Below are 23,218 nucleotides of genomic sequence, written 5' to 3' on the forward strand. Positions count from 1 at the left end.
AATGTGTGCAAGGCATGTGTGTTGATAGAAACCGCATACTCTGGGAACTCTTGAGTTGGTGACTATATCCTGTCAAGAGATGTTGAGAATATATGAAATGCAACAAAGATGAAAACTATTCAGCCTTTTCTCCTCCTGAGCATATGTAATCTGGTACTCTCGAATGTAGAGGCGTGCAGTGAGTTTGAAGGCTCAGTAGATTTGCAGCCGTTTGGTGTTCTGATGTTACTGTTGTTCCATACTATCTTACTCAATTTGGAAACAGTAGGCTTTATTTCCATCCAGAAGATGAATTGCAGGAGCTTGGAAATTTCCCTGCTTTATGCACCTGCCTTGCCAGAAGTCAGCTCCAGAGGAAGCTTAAGTGGGGAGGTGGGTTTGCTGCTGGTGGTTAAAGTGGCCTATATTAAAGGGCCATCTCTGTGCTGTGGGACTTCATCCTAACTGTAGGATAAGAAGAGCAAGGCCCTGCAGCCCCCTCCCACTCATACCCCATTTGCAATCCAGTCCATCACATGACCCCAAATACCCTTTCCTGACAAGATGTATGCCACCAAACAACACCCAGTAGCCTTATGCCCTACATCCCATGGTCCATCATTTTCCCATGCCAAACTATGTTCCTTTTTATAACCAGCATCACCCTTCATGCCCATGTCTTTGTCCGGCACATAATGCCCAATCATTCTCTAAACACTATGCAAAAGCAAAAAGCCCTATCACGGCAGTTATATGTGTCAAAACACTTTTTTAAAAAGGTCTCATTTATAACTTTCTGCAATGTTCAAACCATTGATTTGAAAAAAACTCCATCCACTGCAGCTCAATAAAAATTTCAACCACGCTGACCCCAAAAGATTTGCATAGCTGAAAACCGAAGACATTTGAAACTACTTAAACTTCTATAAACAAACATTTTGAAATTGACGGCAGAGATAAAAAAAAGCCACACCTGTTTATCAACCTTATATCTACAAATATATCCCATTAATTGAATGAAAAATAATATATTATAGGAAAGCATTAAAAACCTTTGAGTGACACCCATCTATTTTCATCTATTTTCCTTTCTCTTATTTATATATAGAAACATAGAAACAGAAAAAATACAGCGCAGTACAGGCCCTTTGACCCTCGGTGTTGCGCCGATCCAAGCCCACCTAACCTACACTAGCCCACTTTCTTCCATATGACTATCCAATGCCCGTTTAAATGCCCATAAAGAGGGAGAGTCCACCACTGTTACTGGCAGGGCATTCCATGAACTCACGACTCGCTGAGTAAAGAATCTACTCCTGGACCAACCTCCTCTTAGTTTAAAGCTATGCCCCCTCGTAATAGCTGACTCCATACGTGGAAAAAGGTTCTCATGGTCAACCCTATCTAAACCCCTAATCATCTTGTACACCTCTATGAAGTAACCCCTAATCCTTCTTTTCTCCAATGAAAACAGCCCCAAGCCTCAGCCTTTCCTCATACAATCTTCCTACCATAACAACCAACATCGTGGTAAACCTCCTCTGCACCCGTTCCAGTGCCTCCACATCCTTCCTATAGTATGGCAACCAAAACTGCACACAATACTCCAGATGTGGCCGCACCAGAGTCTTATACAACTGCAACATGACCTCAGGACTCCGGAACTCAATTCCTCTACCAATAAAAGCCAGTACGCCATATGCCTTCTTCACAGCACTATTTATCTGGGTGGCAACTTTCAGAGAACTGTGTACATGGACACCAAGATCCCTCTGCTCATCCACACTACCAAGTATCCGACCATTAGCCCAGTACCCCATCTTCTTGTTACTCTTACCAAAGTGAATCACTTCACAATAAGTTACATTGAACTCCATTTGCCACCTTTCTGCCCAGCTCTGCAGCTTATCTATATCCCGCTGTAACCTGCCACATCCTTCCTCACTGTGGACAACTCCACCGACTTTTGTATTATCCGCAAACTTGCTCACCCAACCTTCTAGCCCCTCCTCCATTTATAAAAATGACAAACAGCAATGGTCCCAAAACAGATCCTTGCGGAACACTGCTCGTAACTGCACTCCAAGATGAACCTTTACCATCAACTACTACCTTCTGTCTTCTTCCAGCCAGCCAATTTCTAATCCAAACCTCCAACGCACCCTCAATGCCAAACCTCTGGATTTTTTTGCAGTAGCCTACCAAGGGGAACCTTATGAAACGCCTTACTAAAATCTATATACACCACATCTACTGCTTTACCCTCGTCTATCTCCTTAGTCACCTTCTCAAATAATTCAATAAGTTTTGTGAGGCACCACCTGCCCTTCACAAAACCATGCTGACTATCCCTGATCACATTATTCCTATCCAGATGTTCATAAAGCCTATCCCTTACAATTCTCTCTAAGACTTTGCCCACAACAGAAGTGAGATTCACCGGCCTATAGTTACTAGGGCTATCCCTACTCCCCTTCTTGAACAAGGGAAGCACATCTGCTATCCTCCAGTCTTCTGGCACTAGTCCTGTAGACAACGAGGACATAAAAATCAACGTCAATGGCTCTGCAATCTCCTCCCTTGTTTCCCAGAGAATCCTAGGATAAATGCCATCAGGCCCAGGGGACTTATCTATTTTCACTCTTTCCAGAATTTCCAACACCTCTTCCCTACATACCTCAAAGCCATCCATTCTAATTAATTGTGACTAAATATTCACATCGGCAACAATGTCCTGTTCCTGAGTGAATACTGACAAAAAAGTATTCATTCAGTGTCTCCCAATCTCTTCAGCCTCCACACGCAACTTCCCAGTACTATCCTTGACTGGACCTATTCCTACCCTAGTCATTCTGTTATTCCTGGCATACCTATAGAAAGCCTTTGGGTTTTCCCTAATCCTACCAACCAAGGACTTCTTATGTCCCCTCCTTGCTGCTCTTAGCTCTCTCTTCAGATCCTTCCTGGGTACCTTATAACTCTCAATCGTCCCAATTGAACCTTCACGCCTCATCTTTACATAGGCCACCCTCTTCCCTTTAACAAGGGATTCCAATTCCTTATTAAACCACAGCTCCCTCACACCACCCTTTCCTCCCTGCCTGACAGGTACATACTTATCAAGGACACTCAATAGTTGCTCCTTGAACAAGCTCCACATATCGATTGCGCCCTTCCCTTGAAGCCTACTTTTCCAAGCCATGCATCCTAAGTCATGCCTCACCGCCTCATAATTTCCCTGCCCCCAGCTATAACTCTTGCCCTGCAGTGCACATTTATCCCTTTCCATCACTCGAGTAAAAGTCACCGAATTGTGGCCACTGTCCCCAAAGTGCTCACCTACCTCCAATTCTAACATCTGGCCTGGTTCGTTACCCAGAACCAAATCCAGTATGGCCTCACCTCTTGTTGGCCTGTCTACATATTGTGTCAGGAAACCCTCCTGCACACATTGGACAAACACCGACCCATCTAACGTAGTCGAGCTATAGCTTTCCCAGTCAATATCTGGAAAGTTAAAGTCCCCCATAACAACCACCCTATTACTTTCACTCTTCTCCTGAATCATCCTTGCAATCCTTTCTTCTATATCTCTAGGACTATTAGGAGGCCTGTAGAAAACTCCTAACAGGGTGACCTCACCTTTCCTATTTCTAACCTCAACCCAAACTACCTCAGATGGCGAGTCTTCATCCATCGTCCTTTCCACCACTGTAATACTATCTTTGATAAGCAATGCCACACCTCCCCCTCTTTTACCCCCACCTCTGACCCTACTAAAACATTTAAACCCTGGAACCTGCAACAGCCAATCCTGTCCCTGTTCTACCCATGTCTCCGTAATAGCCACAACATCGAACTCCCAAGTACCAACCCACGCTGCAAGTTCACCTACCTTATTTCGGATACCTCTTGCGTTGAATTATACACACTTCAAGCCACTTTCCTGTTTACAGGCATCCTCGTTTGAGATTGATGCCATGTTCCTAACCTCCCTACACTCCAGGTCCTGTACCCTAAAGCTACAGTCCAGGTTCCCATGCCCCTGCAGAATTAGTTTAAACCCCTCCAAAGAGCACTAGCAAACCTCCCCCCAAGGATACTGGTGCCCCTCAGGTTCAGGTATAGACCATCCTGTTTATAGAGGTCCCACCTTTCCCAGAAAGAACCCCAGTTATCCAGAATCCCTCCCTCCTGCACCATCCCTGTAGCCACGCATTTAACTGTTCTCTCTCCCTATTCCTCGACTCTCTATCACGCGGCACGGGTAACAAACCAGAGACAACAACTCTGTTTGTTCTAACTCTGCGCTTCCAACCTAGCTCTCTGAAAGCCTGCCTAACATCATCAGCCCTCTTCCTACCTATGTCGTTGGTGCCAATGTGGACCACAACTTCGGGCTGCTCCCCCTCCCCTTAAGGACCTGGAAAACACGATCAGAGACGTCACATACCCTTGCACCTGGGAGGCAACATACCAAACGTGAGTCTCTCTCGTCCCCACAAAACCACCTATCTGTGCCCCGAACTATCGAGTCCCCAATAACTATTGCTCTGCTCTTCTCCACCCTTCCCTTCTGAGCAACGGGGATAGGCTCCGTGCCAGAGGCCTGAACCCCATTGCTTACCCCTGGCAAGTCATTCCCCCCCCCCACACAAGTATCCAAAACGGTATACTTGTTCTTGAGGGGAACGGCCACAGGGGGTCTCTGCACTGGCTGCTTCCTCCCAGTCCCCCTCACTGTCGCCCATCTGCCTGCAATCTTTAGAGTTACTACTTCCCTAAAGTTCCGATCTATGACACCCTCTGCCTCCCGAATGATCCTAAGTTCATCCAACTCCAACTCCAGTTCCCTAACACAGTCTTGGAGGAGCTGGAGATGGGTGCACTTCCTGCAAGTGTAATCAGCAGGGACGACCATGGCATCCCTCACCCCAAACATGTTGCAAGAGGAACATTGCACTGCCTTCACTGCCATCCCTCTAAAAGTAACCTTTTTTAAAAAAAAACTAGATCTAAAGAATAGAACAAGCAAAATGCAGCACTTACCTGCTTACCACAACAGGTCTTATTATTAGGTTAGAGGAGGAAAGCGGGTGGGAGGCACTACCTCTGAAGTGCCTCGGATTCCTCTCCTGCTCGCTTTTATAGGGAAATAAACCTACCCAGGTAAGCTTGTGCTACACCAGCTTCCGGGTCTGCTCCACGCTTTTTTAAAACAAAACTTTCAAATTTAAACCATTAAACAATGTCCCCGAGCCTACAAGAAGCCACTGCCAAACAGCCCTTACCTACTCCGCTGAGAGAGTGAGAATTAGATACACAAAAGCAATGAAACTTCGTGGACAGCATTTGGTATTAGATAAAGTTTCTATCCATATTCTTTCGTGAGGGAATTTTCACAGGAGATGGACAATGAGTGCAATCAATAGTTGCATTAATTAGAATGATCAACAGATTTTGTTGAAATGAATTCTTAGAATGCATAGAGATCAAGGTTGTATCTGTGTCCAGAGTTAATGTTGAATCATCCCTCACAAGCTTTTTCCAGGTCAGTTTTATCGTTGATGCTTTAGTAGATGCAGTGTTGAAGTTTGAAAACAATCAATAATTTCCTCAACAAGGAAAGCAACTAACAATTTCTTGTAGAAATGCTGCTTTTGGCACCACAAAGCAGAAACACAAAGAAATAGCGTTTTTTATACAACCATACTTTATATGAGAGGCTTCAAAACACAATGATGATGAAGATGCATATAATGTCTCCCCCTCATTGCATCAATTTGAAGACTATGACTGATAATTATTAGTCTATATTTCTCAGAATCCTAGTAGCTGACAGTTCTTTATATAAAAAGTATCAATAGATAAAGATTCTTTCTTTTAACAAATAACAATATGTAAATAAATATTATGAAAAAAGTCTGAATTCAGTTTTCAGCTTTATAGAACCACTGATAACAGAAGACTTTAGATGAACTGATCAATAAGGGCAGAAATTCCACAATGTGAGAATGATTCACAGGCATTACCTTTGTGAGTAGGGACTGAAAATTCATTGCATCGTGACCTCATCATTCCCCCACTGAGAACATACACTGCTGTTTTCCAATTTGTGTTTCTTGGCATTGGATGCTATTCTCACAAGGGATATATTTGAACCTCATCATGCATGCTTCGTGCACTCAGCTGAAATCACCATTGACATGTAGCTCTCCATTCGTCAAATTTCAGATTGAAGTTATGTCCACCATTAAATCCATCATGGCTGACCACTTGAAAAGGACTGTAATGTAGAACTTTATTTCTTTATTTTTTTCTGTTTTTATCTTGTATGTTTTGATTTATTTTTCTGTGTTATAAATGATGCCAAAGCTTGGTGATACTATATAACACTTTTCACTGTATTTTGTAACAAAATGCACATGCCAATAAATAAATACATAAATCAAGTTGTCCAGTTCCACCATGAAAATATGGAAGCTCATAAAAAGGACACCATTTTTCCATTATAATCTTAAATAAGAATTTGTCTTCAATATACATGGACATATTTTAATGTTTAAAAATCAAGAAGGACAAAAAAAGTCATGAAATGGAGGTGGTTTGACTTAAAATCTAAACTGTCAACATCATCATCATGCCAATTTGCAGAGCCTGGCAGTCCTATCTGGTGATTAGTGTATTGTACCCCCTCTGCTTTTGCACAGCCATACCATCTAGTACAAGGGCAATAATAGTCAGTCTACGTCAGGGGGACATTATTGCCATGACAGGCCCTGATTTTCACTGGGATGGAGACCATCTCTGCATGGGCAGAAATGCTAGAAGATTTTGAGAATTGCAAAATCCTCTTCTGAACTTAGCTACTCTCATTTTTCATGATGTTGGGATGGCAGGAAGACTGCATAGGCTCTTGGGGGAAATCTGCCATTTAAATTGGGGGTGCCTCTTCAGAATTGAGATTTTGGACTCCCTGGTGTTTGAGACCTGGAGCACTCAGATTAAACCAGGTAAAAGAGGTCTGTTCGCAGTATATTTCTTTTGAATAGCCAGGATTCCCCTTTGTTGGGCTGAGGGTGGCCTGTGAATATAGTCCCAGTGAGGATGGGTAGTCAATGATTCTTTAGGGCAGGGAGGGTGGCCAATATTGTTTTGGGAGGGATGGATGTTCAGGAATCTTTTGAACTGATGATTCTGGAGAATCCTGTGCATAAATGGTGCATAAATCTGTCAAAACTGTCCAACTTATCAAGACCTGTCAACAAGTACCAACCTGTCAAGAATTGGCTGGAAGTCTCAAAAAGGAGCACCACCAGTGACCAGCAAATCTTTGCTCTCTGTGCCCAATCCATGCCATTCAATGTCTTTATGTCCACCCACCCACTGGCCTTATACAGTTTGTACTGTCATGTGTCCATCTACTCACACCCCATATTCCTTCATAACTCCTTTGCCATGCCATGCCCATCTCCCTTGACACTCATGCATTATATGTTCCCCTATTGATCCCATGGTCCTTGACAGCCCATGGCACCCACATGGGCCCCAGCTATACCTGCCTCTTTGTCAGGTATGTGGAACAGTCCATCTTTCACAACTGCACTGGCACCATTCCCTAGCTTTATCTCTGCTACATTGATGACTGTATTGGTGCCACCTTGTGCTTTCACGAGGAGGTTCAACAGTTCATCAACTTCACGAATGTCCTCCACCCCCAATATCAATGTTACCTGGACAATCTCAGACACCTCCTTCCCCCACCCCCACCCCCACCCCCTTCCTGGGCCTGTCTATTTCCATTTCCGGTGACCAACTCAACATGGACATTTACTACAAACCCACTGACTCCCACAGCTATCTGGACTACACCTCCTCCCACCCTGTCACCTGTAAAAACACTATCCCTTCTTCTCAATTCCTCTGCCTCAACCACAAATGGTGGAATGTTCCATTGATAGTGCTATCAAGAGGCACTTGTTAAGAATTAATCTGTTCACTGATCCTCAGTTTTGGTTTCTCCAGAGCCACTCAGCTCCTGACCTCAGTATAGCCTTTATCCAAATATGGGCAAAACAGCTGAACTCTATAGCTGAGGTGAGAGTAACTTCGCTTGACATCAAGACAGCATTAACCAAGTAAGGCATTGAGCTGCTCCAGAAAAACTGGGGATGACTCTTCACTGCTTAGAGCCATATCTAGCACTAAGGAAGATGGTTGTGGTTGTTGGAGGTCATTTCTCTCAGTCCAGTGACAACACTGCAGGAGTTCCTCAGGATAGATATTTTCCTCATAAACCTGTTCACAGGTATCAATACACATCTATGGAGCAGGTGGGACTTGAACCTGGGCCTCATGATACAGAGATAGGGACACTACCACTACACCATAAGAAACCTGGTTCTTCAGGCTGGAGTCCTCAGCCCAATAACCTTCAGCTACTTCATCAATGATCTTCCCTCCATCATAAGGTCAGATGTGAGGATGTTTGCTGAAGATGGTATAATATTCAGAGCCATTCTTGACTTCTCAGGTACTGAAGTATCCTGTGAACAACTGGAGAAAAGTCCTCCATGTCCGCCATCCTCAACCCCCAATCCTCTCATTCAACACCCACCCCCTCTACACTGGAGCAATCTCACAATGTTTAGCTATTAATTGCATCAATCATTGGATAAATATACGGGTGATAATGGAATAATGTATGTTAGATGGGCTTCAGATTGGTTTCACGGATTGGCACAACATCAAGGGCCAAAGGGTCTACACTGCGTTGTATTGTTCTAATCATTTCACCATATAACATCCCAGGTGACCTCCTTCTTTAAAAACTGCAATTTCCCCTCCCACAAAGTCGACGATGCCCTCCAGTGCACCTCTTCCACTTCCCGCTCCTCCGCCCTTGAATCCCACCCCTCCAGTCGTAACAAGGATTCGCAATATTTAACAAAGAGGAATGGTGTGAGTGGTCCTTAATCTAACGTTTATATGTTTCTGTGACTTCAGCCAAGTACATACCTATTGAGACCCCTGTGTCTTTGTTGATATTAACTTCTTTGTGTGCAAGCTCCGAAATTTCTTTCACACCTACCCCTAACCCCAGCTCCTTTGTATAGGAACATGTTAGGATAGTTATTTCACTTTCAAGAATTCAGAGTCACATGATCAAACAGTTCACAGTATTTATTTTACTGACATAGCCATGTTATCTTGGCTGCTTGCATTAAGTTACTCTGGTTTCCTCAGGCCTACCTTTTACATTGCAGATGCGCCTATAATGCATGGTGTTACTACAGAAGAACAACGCATTGTTTTAATATAGTTCCTCAACTTACATTTATAATGTAGATTGCTTATTTGTTTCTGAACATATTGCACTCACACTCACAAAACATTCGGATTACGAGATAAAGAAACATGGTCTGGTGGAGATGCAACTCAACTGAATCTTTCTGCAAATTCTGTTCAAATCCACTCTATATAAGGCTTTTGTCCTCACAGTGAAGTTTCTGAGGTTGTGTTTCTTTTTCTCATTTTATCGTATTCATTCATGGGATGTGGACATTGATGCTAAATTAGCTTTTATTTCTCAACCCTGGTTGCCCTTGAACCACTGACCTTCTGAACCACTGCAGTGAGGGTAGTGCAGGTCAGGTCGAATGTATTCAAAAATTTTGGTACAGTAAAGTGAAGGAATGGCAACATCCATGTTAGGATGGTGTGTGACTTGAAGGGGAACGTGTAGGTGGTGGTATTTCCACTGCCACCAGCTTTTGTCTTTCTAGGTGGTAGAGGACCCGGGTTTGTCAAAGAAACGTGCGCTGTTGCAATGAATCTTGTCGATGGTCCGTACTTCTGTCAAGGTGCTTGAAGATATGCAATTGAATGGGCTGCTTTGTGATGGTGAACTTCTTGAGTTGTGTGGGAACTGTGGCTAATCACCTTTCTAATAGACATTAGTGAACCAGATTTGTTTTTACGATAATGGTTTCATGGTTGCTATTAGGTGATCTTCAAATTCCAGATTTATTAATTGAATCCAAATTTCACCATCTGCTGTAGTGCGATTTGAACCCATGTTCCTAAGGCCTGGTTCTCTGGATTGCTACTTGGGTAAGTGGAGCACTGCTCCATAAGCTCACTCTAAATTGTAGTATCATGATATAGTAAACATGAGCAAATTGTGCAGAGGTTACTGTTGGAAGCAAATGAAGTTTGTAACAGCTAAAACATAAATGATGTGCTTTTAACGTCAAAATTACATTTTATACACAAATAGCGTACATCGCTTAGCACATGTAATCTTCCTCACAGTATGTGGACGCACTGGTCAGGAGAGGAGTTAAATAAGTACTTTGCATCAGTTTCACAGTAGAAGACACTAACAGCACTATAAACATGTTAAATAAACAATAATGAGGAACTTCTGCCAGAGGTATGAATCTGTGAAATTCTTTACTGCAGAGGGCTGTACAATCTGGGACATTAAGTATATTCAAGGCTGAGAAAGATAGATGTTTAATCAGTAGGGGAATTATAGGTTATGGTGAAAAGGTAGAAAACTGAAGTTGAGAATTATCGGTTCAGCCATCCTCTCATTGAATAATGGAGCACTCTTGATGGGCTGAATAACTTATTTCTGTTCTTATGCCTTATGGTATATGATCTCATAGAATATTAAGAATCTCAAGTCAAATTATCTCCATGCTAATTTAACAAACATTATCTTGTTTTGGAGCAAGAGGGAGATAATTTTCAGTACTGGTGCTCCTGCAGAATTAATATGGGCAAGCACAATGGACCAGTTGGTCTTGCCTTGCTCATTTCTTTTTATGTTTATATACTATTGTGGAAGACAAATGAGAATTTCTAGGTTTGAGTGTATGGAATTTAGAGTCAGTCCAACATCCTATTTGGTGAGCATAGTGGCTGTCCATTTGTAGTTTCCAACTGTAGTTCCCTCCATTATACTACTCAAAACTAGGGAAAATGAGGCAGAAAGACTTCTCACTAAATCCAACCCACAGAATGCTGTGAAATCTTCCCTATCCTCAGGGATCTCTGTGCCTTTGACTATTCATGTTTAAATAATGGCAGAGCATGAGACCAAATCAGTTACTGCATTCGGCTACACTTCTTTCTTTGTGAGTGCCAGTAACTTTTGCTACATATGGAAGAAGGATGTCACTACCTTTTTTGGAGAGTGATTGGAAGCTCAAAAGTTGCACTATTGAAGAGAAAGATCCAGATGATGTTCATCTCCCTCATTCTTCTGCCCTCAATTGATTTGTAAAAAAAGCTAAGGCTCAAGAAAACTCCAAATTACACTTCTAAATGAAGTTTTAAGGTTGCTTGCACCTCTTTCAGGGAAGCTTCTTCCCCTTTCTGACATTGATGTTGCAGTGGAAACAAGTATTTCTCTGACACTAGCAGGCTCCTTTGAGATGGAAATGCTGCTGTGGGCCTAAACTGTAAGTATAATGAGTTCTGACCAAGAAAATAATTGGGGTCATGGCAGGGACATGGCGCAGATAGAAATCCGGCCACAGGTATCTCCATACTGAACTAGTTCTAAAGAAAATCTAGTTTAATCTTCTAACATTTAGTATAAAGAAATGTGGGCACAGCATTACTAGAGTTGTGGATAGTGAAGAAGGTCATCAAAGGATACTACAGGATATAGACAATTTGGAAGGCTGTGTGGAGAAATGACAGATGGAGTTTTACAGAATCTGTACAATGTGGAAGTAGGCCATTTGGCCCATCCACACCGATTCTCTGATGATTATTCCACTAACATCCACCCTGAACCAAACCCAATAACTCTGCATTTCCCATGGCTAGCCCACCTAGCCTGCACATCCCGGGACACTATGGACAATTTAGCATAGCCAATCCATCTAACCTGCACATCTTTGGACTGTGGGAAGAAACTGGAGCACCAACAGAAATCCACACAGACATGGGGAGAACATAGAAACTCCTTACAGACAGTTGCCCGAGGCTGGAATCAAACTCACATTCCTGGTGAGTTTAATCCCTACAAGTATGAGGTGATGTATTTCGGGACATCAAACGCAAGAGGAAACAATACAGTAAATGACAGGGCCCTTAGCAGCATTGATAAACAAAGGGATCTGGGGGTGCAAGCTCATTTTTCCCTTGGAACACAAGTGGTAAAAAAGGTGTATGGCATGCTTGCCTTCATTGGTCAGGGCATTGACTGTAAGAGTTGGCAAGTCGTACTGCAGCTGTATAAAATCTATGGAGTATTGTGCGCAGTTCTGGCTGCCACACTTATAGGAAGAATGTGGAGGCTTTGGAAAGTGTGCAAAAGAGCTTTACAGGATGATGCCTAGTTAGAGAGGTTGGATAAACTTGGATTGTTTTCACTAGAATGTCAAAGGCTGAGGGCCGATCTGATAGAAGTACGTAAAATTATAAGAAGCATGGATAGGGTGCATAGTCAAGACTTTCCCCAGGGTGGAAATGCCAAGTGCTAGGGGACATAAGGTTTAAGGCGAGAGGGGAAAAGTTTAAAGGGGGTCCATGAGATATGTTTTTTACACAGAGGGTAGTTGATGCCTGGAATGCACTGCCAAGGGAGATGGTAGAAGCAGATATGATAGCACATTGAAGAGGCATTTAGACAATTAAATAAGCAGGGAATAGAGGGATATGGACCAAATGTAGGCAGATGGGCTTAGTTTATAATGGCATCATGGTTTTCATTATGGTGAGAAGGACCAGTTCCTTTGTTGCAATGTTTTATGTTCAATGTCTACATGATAAATGCTTTCTGCAATACCTAGATCTGCAATTCTGTATAATCATGGCTGCTGCAGCAGACATATCATCCAACTCCATTTGGCTTGACAAATTAATGGTCTCCGATGAACCTGAGCTACCATAATTCTTATAACACTGGAATAAGAAAGCAGTTCAGCATGTGGGTGGCACAGTGGTTCGCACTGCTGCTTCGCAATGCCAGAGACCTGGGTTCAATTCCCACCTCAGGTGACTCTCTGTGTGGAATTTGCACATTCTCTATGTGGGTGTGCTCCAGTTTCCTCCCACAATCCAAAAATGTGCAGGTTAAGTGCACTGGCGTTGCTAAGTTGCCTGTAGTGTTAGGTGAAGCAGTAAATGTAGGGGAATGGGTTGGTGTGGACTTGTTGGGCTGAAGGGTCTGTTTCCACACTGTAAGTAATCTAATCTAATTTTGAAAAGACATTTTTGTTCTTTTGCCAATGAGTCATAAGAGTCATTACAATAAAAAACAGCATGAGGAAACTTGAAACAGAATTTTCACTGTATAGAACATATTACCAACATTGGAGCTGATAGCATCAAAATATTTAGCGATGTGTGGAATGAATATTTTCAGTAATATTAAATGGTATGGAGAAAATGAAGGGTAACAGGTTAGAGGAAATAGTTTTTAGTAAATATATTATGTTTACTCTTCTCCTGGTCCCTCAAAGATAAGTGTGAATAAAGAATCAGTTTTTTTTTGTGTGAAATGCCTCTTTTGGAACCACTTTGTGAATCATTTAGTACCTGGTACAAAGATTAGAGTCCACACAGTTCAAAATCTGCCCAGTTGTACTTCAAACTTGCTGCAGAGATCAGAAAATTTCTTAAAGTATTGAATTGCATATTAAAACCGCCTCCTCCAGAAATAGCTACGAGTGCTGCATACTCTGTGAGAGGTCTGGTAGATTTATTGTTCAGTTCCTAAGCTTCCGTCCCAAGATCCACCCCTCACCTGTTTATTTAAAAATGGAGGGTGGATGTTGCAACACATCCCCATAGACATTCTGACAACCAATCACTACACTCTAACCACATCAATTGTAAAATTTTAAACTTGTTACAATATCCTAAGTGGATGTCAGTCTTCTGCTTAACCTCATATATCAATCCATGTTCTTTCAGAAAAATATATGTTTAGTTTATACCAGTGCTGTTTTAGCACTGTGCTACTAAATATTTGTATCTGACTCATATTCTGACTTTAGCTTCAGAATATAGTGCTTCACACAAGCAAAATGACTTGCTTGTCTGCGTGCTGATATCCAACACATGCTAAATCTAATGTCATGAATTTTAGCATTGAGTCCAGCTTGAGACACCTAGTTTCAATATTAATATTTTGTTAGGTGCTGTCAAATGTTTGCAAGCAAACTATTTAGCAAATTATGTGGAAAATTTAGTGGTTTTGCAAACTGTGTTACATCTACGTAACTCCAAACTGACATATTCATTACTTACTACTCATAGGGCAGTGTATAAATTTAAACAGTTTATAAATTTAAACATTCAGACCAAATAAGATGGGTAGTCTAATGTTTTACAGCTTTAATGTGATGATAAATGCTAGTTGATTGCTAGAATAAAAATCATATCTTGTAAAGTGCCAAAACCCACTCAAGGAACAAATGGAGTGGAAGAGCTCCATTAAATATCTGTGTAAACTTTAATGCTCCTTTCTGCCTCAGTAAGGACTGTACTCCTGTAATTGCATCTGATTACAAAGACGAATTCATAATGTTCTACTGCATAAGATGAATACCTGGTCATGGTTCTGAAGGACTTAGTAATGATAGTAGATTGGCTCCACCCATCCTGCTGAGGTTACACACAGTCTATGGGTGGAGAAGAAGAGTTCTACTTGAGCTTTCAGAGGGAGCAGATATAGATGCTCCAGCTTCAAAGATCTTGGTCATTATCCCTGGCCAAATGTAGCTGCAATTATTGCTGTCATGCAACAAACTCTTTTCAATAGATTCTGTACAGTGGTATATTCTCTACCATTAGTCAATATATAGATCCAAGATAAAGCAGGGGCAAGAGAAGATTGCTGGCAGTGAACTAATTCAAATCAGCCTTACCCAATGCCCCACATGAGTGTGAATAGCAAATATCACCAGATGCTAGGCGTGGTCATCTTGGAAAATACCACAAATTGTAGATGGAATGCTAGCACTGAACTTTGTTGTGATTTGCAATAATTGCATACTAGCAATAAATCATTGCTACTTTTCTGAATTTCATGGGTTTTTTTTTGTAAAATTTGAAAGGTAAAACACAAAATAGCTTCAGTAAATGATAGTTTTTGTATACAGTTGTGTTGAAGATGTCGGTAAAATTGGAAAGTGCTATAATTGCTATAATTAGGTTCGTATAGAAGTGAAGTGCAGATGAAGTTTACAATGAGAGGCAGGTCTTGTAAGCCTGTAAACTGCACAATGTGTTATCAAAAGATTGTTAGAAAAAATTCATTTCACATCATCTTCATTATTTTATAAGCTATAGAAATGTTCTGTCACATTACTCGAATACGAATAAAGACCTATTTGTTTCTGTGACTGCATTTCTAAATATCTAGAGTGCCATGTCGCTCTGTGCCACACTACAGTCAGGGCACCAGCAACAATGACTCAGTCCGCAGTAGATGACATAACATGAGAAATATACTCAATGAAGTTCGAGCATTTGAAGCTAAAAGCATGATTATTTCAAGTATCTGTGAATTACATGGCATGTTCTCCTCTGTAAATTTTATAATTTAATTTTTGATTATTCTTCCCATCAAATTTTACTTTTGGTTTTTATAGACTTTTATGACATTTCTATAATTGTAGACTAATAGACTTTTATGAACGCCAAACCGCTTTTTTTTGTTTTCTCTGTTTTTTTCAGTTCTGCTCTTTCTTTCCTTCATCTGCTGCCATATACTTCCAACTTGTTTATAGTTCCCTGATACTTATCTCTATCATATTTGCAATTCTCAAACAACTTTGATATTAAGTATGCCAATACAAAAGCAGGAAGTTGCCAATGTTGGAAATCTGACATTTCAAACAAAAGAAATTTAGAAGTATTGATCATCAGATCTGACAACATCTGGGGAAAGAAATTAAATTAATATTTTGGATCAATGAACTCTCTGTTTTACTGAAGATCTTTGACCTGAAGTGTTGATTCTTTCTCTGTTTGGCCTGCTGAATACTTTCAACATTTCCTGTTTTTAATATCACATAGATCTCTTTATGATGGAAGAGATCAGCCTCGAATCAGATACGATACTGTTAATTCAAAAGGCCCAGAAAAAAGATGGAAATGGGTCAAAATAAATGGAATGTGAAGAAAACGTGGTGAGCTGGGCAGAGAGGCTTGACGAGGATATAGAAGGACAGAATGCGAATAAAAGGACAAACATATAATGTTTGCAGAATGAGATGGTAGTTAAACAAAATGAAAAATAAAATATCAGTAAACTTCAACAATAAAATAATATAGAAATAAATAAACGATTTTGCTTTGCCGAAAAAATTTGCGTAGCCTGGGGCTGCCATAGGGCTTGGTTAGGGAGGAATTTGATGAGTGTGTTCAAGAAAACTTTCTGAATCATTATGTAGATGGCCGTAATAGAGAAGGGGCAAAACTCAGCCTACTCTTAACAAATAAGACAGGGAAATAATGGTGGTGTCGGAGAGCACTTTGAGACCAGTAGCCAGAATTCTATTAGTTTTTGACGATTAGATTAGATTACTTACAGTGTGGAAACAGGCCCTTCAGCCCAACAAGTCCACACCGACCCGCTGAAGCGCAACCCACCCATACCCCTACATATACCCCTTACCTAACACTATGGGCAATTTAGCATGGCCAATTCACTTGACCCACACATCTTTGCGACTGTGGGAGGAAACCGGAGCACCCGGAGGAAACCCACGCAGACATGGGGAGAACGTGCAAACTCCACACAGTCAGTCGCCTGAGGCGGGAATTGAACCCAGGTCCCTGGCGCTGTGAGGCAGCAGTGCTAACCACTGTGCCACCGTGCCGCCCTTGTTATGAAAAGGAGTTATGAAAAGGACAGGTCTGGTTCAGAAGTTAAAATTCAAAATTAGAGCAAGGCTAATTTTGATGATATTAGACAGGAATTTTCTAACGTTGATCAGGGCAGACTGTTTGCCAGTAAAGGGATGCCAGGCAAGTGGGAGGCTATCAAAAGCGAGATAGAGAGAGTTCAGGGCCAGCATGTTCCTCTTAGTATGAAGAGCAAGAGGAGGGAACACTTAATGACTAAAGATATTAAGGCTCTGGTCATGAGAAAGAAGGAGATGTATGTCAGATATAGGCAGCTGGGATCAAGTAAATCCCTTGAGGAGTAGAGGGAGTGAAGAAGAACACTTAGAGTCATAGAGTCATAGAGATGTACAGCATGGAAACAGACCCTTCAGTCCAACCCGTCCATTCGGACCAGATATCCCAATCCAATCTAGTCCCACCTGCCTGCACCTGGCCCATATCCCTCCAAACCCTTCCTATTCATATACCCATCCAAATGCCTCTTAAATGTTGCAATTGTACCAGCCTCCACCACATCTTGGAGGATAGCTAATCTTGTACCATTATTTAAGAAAGGCTGCGAGGAAAAGCCAGGGAAATAAAGACCGGTGAGCCTGATGCCTGATGTGGTAAGTTGTTGGAGAGAATCTAAAAAACAAGATATGTCTGCATTGGTGAGGCAAGATCTGATTGGGGATAGTCAGTTTGTGAGAGGTCAATCATATCACACAAGTTTGATTGAGTTTTTTGACAAGGTGGCTAAGAAAATAGGTGAAAGCAGAGTGGTCGACATGTCCCTACATGTTCATGGCTATCCAAGAGGGGAGGGAGCTGCTTTTCCCTATGGATAGCAACCGAAGGCCAGCCTGATTGATGAAGGCAACCTGAACAGAGGAATTCAGAGCTCATGGGGAAGCATAAGACGACCAGGCTTCAGTGCCACAACAGAATGAAGCATCTGCTGTATTCCACCACATTATGTGCCACTATTTACTCAAAGCTTCATGACCATAAGGGTGTGATTTAACATTGTAATCTTGGCATTGCACAGGACTGTCACATATAAGAATGGGTGCCAAGCATCTGATGCCTCAAGTACAATCAATGTTTGTCACTTCATTGCAGCAATCAATGTAGCATGAGTCATACTACTGTGCTACTGGCCCTCACACATCTGCCAGGAGTCACGCTTGAAATGAAACACAATAGTTCATGCATCATAAACTCACTGAGCTTTCTTCACAACTGGGAGAAGGTGCATGTCTCATAGATTTTCTTTCACCAAAGACTTGCATGAGACAAGGAAGCAACCATAAAACATGACCTCAAGACAAACCTTTACAAGTATCTCAGGCATAAACATCAAGTAATGCTTTCCTGAATTGCATCATATGTAACTCTTTGATGATAATGAATCACTTTTCAGTCAGAACCCTTCAACCCCTAAATTTCCCCAGAATGCTTTGTTCTTTGTAGTCATGCACATAGGCAAAGACAGTGCTGGGGATTATCATCTCTATCTTTTCTATCAATGCACACAAATTACTCAGATACCAATGCTGATGTCTCCCAAAGCTTTCCTTCTTCAGCAGCTTAACAATAAGCACAAACATGTCCAGACCAGGGTGGGGAGTGTTTTATTAAAATTTAACATTTTAAAAATCATGAGAGGTGGGTGTCACTAGCCAACATTTAAGACCATAAGACATAGGAGTGGAAGTAAGGCCATTTGACCCATCGAGTCCACTCTGCCATTTAATCATGGCTGATGAGCATTTCAATGTTTATTACCCATATCAATTGCCCTGGAACTGAGTGGCCTATAATGCTATTTCAGAGGGCATTTAAGAGTTAACCACCTTGCTGTGGATCTGGAGTCACATGTGGACTAAGCTAGACAAAGAAAGCGGATTTCTTTTCTTAAAGGACATTAGTGAAGCAGATGAGTTTTACGACAATAGACATTGATTGCATCATTGCCATGAGGCTAGCTTTTAATTTCTGATATTTAAAAAATTTAATTCATTTTTCACTTACCCTGGTGGGATTGGGAACTAAGTCCCCAGATTGTTAGCCTGGATCACGGGATTAATAACTTGGTGATATTACTATTGTTCCACCAGTACTCAGTGGGAGGAATGCCTGGTTTGATGTTGTTGACCACCTTCAAGGAACAGGTCACTGAACGATCTCCAGAGCAAAGGGAACTTAATGTTACTGACAGACAGAAGGGATATCTTTTAGCCATCTTATGCAAAAACCTCCAATCTCTTACTCAAGCTGCAAATCTGAATAAAACCTTGAGAAACTGGTGATAACTGACAACACTGACATGTGTATCTGCAAAGTGTCCAAATCCCACTCCCAAGCCAGGACTGAAAAATAGAAACTCTTCCACTAGGTTCATTGCTACTTGTGCCTCATACCGCACCTTTGAGAAGGAACACTAAAGAACCCTAGTTGATGCACCAACAATGCCTTCCTCCCCATTTTTCACCAGTGCATAGACATTCATCTCTATGGATGAGCTATCTAGAATAGGCCAAGTGTTATATGATGGTGTGCTCAGGACTGACAGAGAGGCACCCAAATATTGTCATCTCAGAATACAGAAGAGGTGCCTGTCTCACCACCTTTCCTCTGCTTGGGATCCAAATGTCTCCATCAGGTCAGACTGAGGAGGTTACACGGCACCCATGTGAGAGATCCACTGCAAGCTGGAGCCCTCTAGGCACTAGCCCAAAAATCAATGTATGTCAAAGTTATCTGAAGCAAAGTGGCAAAGTAGTTATCAGGCATCCTTAAGCTCACCTATGGCTTTTGGGGTGGCACAGGACTGAGTGGTGTGGAAAGAAAGAGTTAAGAGCATTAAATTCACATTACATGCATGGGATTTACTTTCTCTCCTGCACTTGAAACAAATTGAAGACTTTGTAAAATAGTCCTGTGTTGACTTTTAATCTGTGAGGCCATTTTTGAGACTCATGTGTCCTTGCAGATTATCATGAGAGATAATGATCACCTCTCCTCACTCCATGGTCAACCTCCCTCTTTTCACCCAGTCAATGAGCTAGGGTGAGCAGTGCACAGCAAACAACCAATTTTCTAGAGATCTTGGCTGGAAAGTATTGGATAACCCCTCCTGAGCAGCCAGGCAATGTAAGTGCATCTTCAGAATCCCGATTACCTGTTTAATAATGGTCCTCATGGTGATGTGGTATTGTCGCGCTGTTTAGCATCAGTCTGAGCATACCACACTGGAGTCATTAACCATGCCTTGGGTATTACTTGTCCTTGAAGCAGCCCTGGAGCTGATGGTTGCAGTTGGGGCAAATATTAAACCAACATGGATTATACAGAATGTAAAAACTAGATGGCTCCCTGCATAGTGGCTGCACATCAGCAGGAATTGTTTCCTTTGGTTATAAACAAGTTAGACATTGAGGGGATGAAATCTTTTACTGTTCAGGAATGTGATTAAGTGATGTTGGGGATGTCTGCGTGACCACAGTTGATAGCTGCATTGAGAACCCAACAATGGCTGAAAATTCCATGTCTCAGACACCTTAGTTCTCTGGGTCCATGGGCAACTGAGCATACTGTATTACTTTCCTGGAAAAGACATTGGTCAGCTCACAAAAACACTTCAGGATTGCCAACTAGGAGATGCCACATATGTCCCTCATGAAGGAGCCGGTGGTGAGGAAATTCAATCCTGTTGTGATCTTGAGTGTCAGGGACATAGTGCTTCCTCCTAAGATGCACAGCTGCAGATCTGCCTGCACAAGGTGGCAGATGTTAATGGCCACCATCCAGGTCAAACAAAGACACCTCTAACACTGCCTTTCAACCATCAGAAGGTAGTTTAGTGCACCCTCTCTAGGGTGCTCTAGGGTGCTCCATCGCACTGAAAACATTGATTCCTGTACTCAGAAGTTGCGTCCAGCCATAGCTCCAGCTATTTGCACTTCATGCTCCAGTTTTGTTCATCCTTTCTTCCCCTCCTCCTGTTTCTTCATCTCATTCTGAACAAAGCTAATGCACCTGCTGGGTTACGTTAGTTAAACATCTGGCATGGCAGTACTGATCTGTGAAAAGATGTAGGAATGTGAAGTAACTTTTCCATCTGAGACCTTGACATAATCAATCTATCTGTTGTTTTTATATACAGAACAACCTCAATTATCTGAACGAGGCGGGCGGGGAGTATTTTGTTTGAATAACGGATTGTTCGGATATCTGATCTGACCATAAACAAAGGAAGCCTTAGTGAACATAATTATGTAAAAAAGCAGGTCTACAGAGTTTTGTTTCATTCAATTGATAAAATATGTACAAACACTGCATATTGCTTAAAATTCATGATTTTTGACAAATAATATCACTTTTTGTGTAAATAAAACTCATTGAGATGGAAGTCAGTTATTATTTTTTGAAGAAAAACATCCAGTCACTATTTTGATTAGATTAAATTAGATTAGATCCCCTACAGTATGGAAACAGGCCCTTCAGCCCATCAAGTCTACACTGACCCTCTGAAGAGTAACCCACCCATACCCATTCCCCATATGCTATATTAACCCCGACTAATGCACCTAACACTTTGGGCAATTTAGCATGGTCAATTCACCTGACCCACACATTTTGGATTGTGGGAAGAAACCGGAGTACCTGGAGGAAAACCACGCAGACACGGGGAGAATGTCCAAACTCCACACAGTCACCCAAGATGGGAATCCTTGAGGTGCTTGTGTTTCTTTGCTCCACTGTTCTAATAACATCTTTATGTACATTCAAATGTATATTGTTGGCGTCAATTTTATCAATCTTAGACAAATCCAGTATATCTTTAAACCCAACATTATGTCTCACAGCAGGTAAAGGAGTCAAAATACCTATATCTAACATGAGTTAATTTTTAATTTTATATAGTTACTATCTTACAATTAGCCTTTTCATCACCCAGTACTAACTTCTCACTCATCCTGATTTCATTTCATTCATCCGCTTTCAAATTGAAACTGATCATTCAAAATTCTGATCGCAATTCTGACAACGCTCCCACCATTTCACACCAGGTGAAATCCTATCCATTCTTTTGCAATCTTATTTGATTGCTGAAATACTTTTCTGACCATCCTTCCAACCACCACCACCCCATTCCTCTCCACTCCATAAACATTAGACCATTTAAAATCCCATGTGGTGTTGCAGTCAACTCGTCACCCTCCTTGCTGATGCACTCAGATTTCTCGATTGCGATCGTCACACCAGTTGTCGGTAACAGCTCTTTGATGTAACATTTTTATGCGACCTTGAGGTCTTGTTTGGATCATCTGAAATTCAAATGATTAATATTAGGATAACCGAAGTTGTTCTGTATATGTGTGTACATATGATTTGGAAGAGATTGTAGGCGGTCTGTTTAGTACATTCACTGACAACACAAGGATGGGGAATCTGTAGACAATGAGGATTGCCAGAGGGTGTAGCAGGATATAGATAGGTTGGAGGCTTCCTGAAGAAGGGCTCATGCCCGAAACGTCAATTCTCCTGCTCCTTGGATGCTGCCTGACCTGCTGTGCTTTTCCAGCAACACATTTTCAGGCTGGAGACTTGGGCAGGCAAGTGGCAGTTGGAGTTTAATCTGGACAAATTTTGGAAGATCCAATGCAGAACTGTTAGAAGCATCAACATACAAAGGGAACTAAGAACACAATCCCCTCAAAGTTGTGACACAAGTGGATAAGAAGGCATATGACATGCGTGCCTTCATCAGTTGGAATATAAAGTATAATAATTAGCAAGTCATGTTACAGCTGTATAGAACTTTAGTTAGGTCACATTCAAAATATTGCATACATATCTGGTCGTCACACTATCAGAAGGATGTGGAGGCTTTGGAGAAGTTACAGAAAAGATTTACCAGGGTGTTGACTGGTTTGGAGGGTATTAACTGTGAGGAGAGATTGAACAAACTTGTTTGTTTTTATTTGAGGCTAAGGGAGGACCTGATAAAAGTTTACAAAATTATGAGAGCATTCATGGTGTGGATAGCCAGAGTCCTTCTTCCAATTACTATAGAATATAGATTTAAGGTATAAGGAGGAAAATTTAAAGACGATGTGAGGCACGCTTTTTACACAGAGGATGTAAGTGCCTGGAATTAGCTGTCAGAAGAGGTGGTACAAGCAGATACAATAGCAACATTTAAAAGGCATTTTGACAGATACATGAATAGACAGGGAATAGAGGGAAACTTTCTACTTAGAGACAAAAGGGGTTTAGTTTGGAAAGGTGTTTTGTGTTGGCACAGGCTTAGAGGGCTGAAGGGCTTGTTTTTGTCCTGAATTGTTCTTTGTTCTTTTCTTTCGTTAGT

The 23,218-nt window shown here is 41.6% G+C and overlaps 1 protein-coding gene across 1 annotated transcript in view; it reads left to right on the forward strand.

The window, feature by feature from the left end:
* LOC132815685 (thrombospondin type-1 domain-containing protein 7A-like) overlaps positions 1-23,218 on the forward strand; it is a 398,166-nt gene that overhangs the window by 135,690 nt on the left and 239,258 nt on the right. The gene's annotated exons all lie outside the window — the stretch shown is intronic.

This window comes from Hemiscyllium ocellatum, chromosome 5, assembly GCF_020745735.1.
Source record: "Hemiscyllium ocellatum isolate sHemOce1 chromosome 5, sHemOce1.pat.X.cur, whole genome shotgun sequence".
Classification (NCBI taxonomy): Eukaryota; Metazoa; Chordata; class Chondrichthyes; order Orectolobiformes; family Hemiscylliidae; genus Hemiscyllium; species Hemiscyllium ocellatum.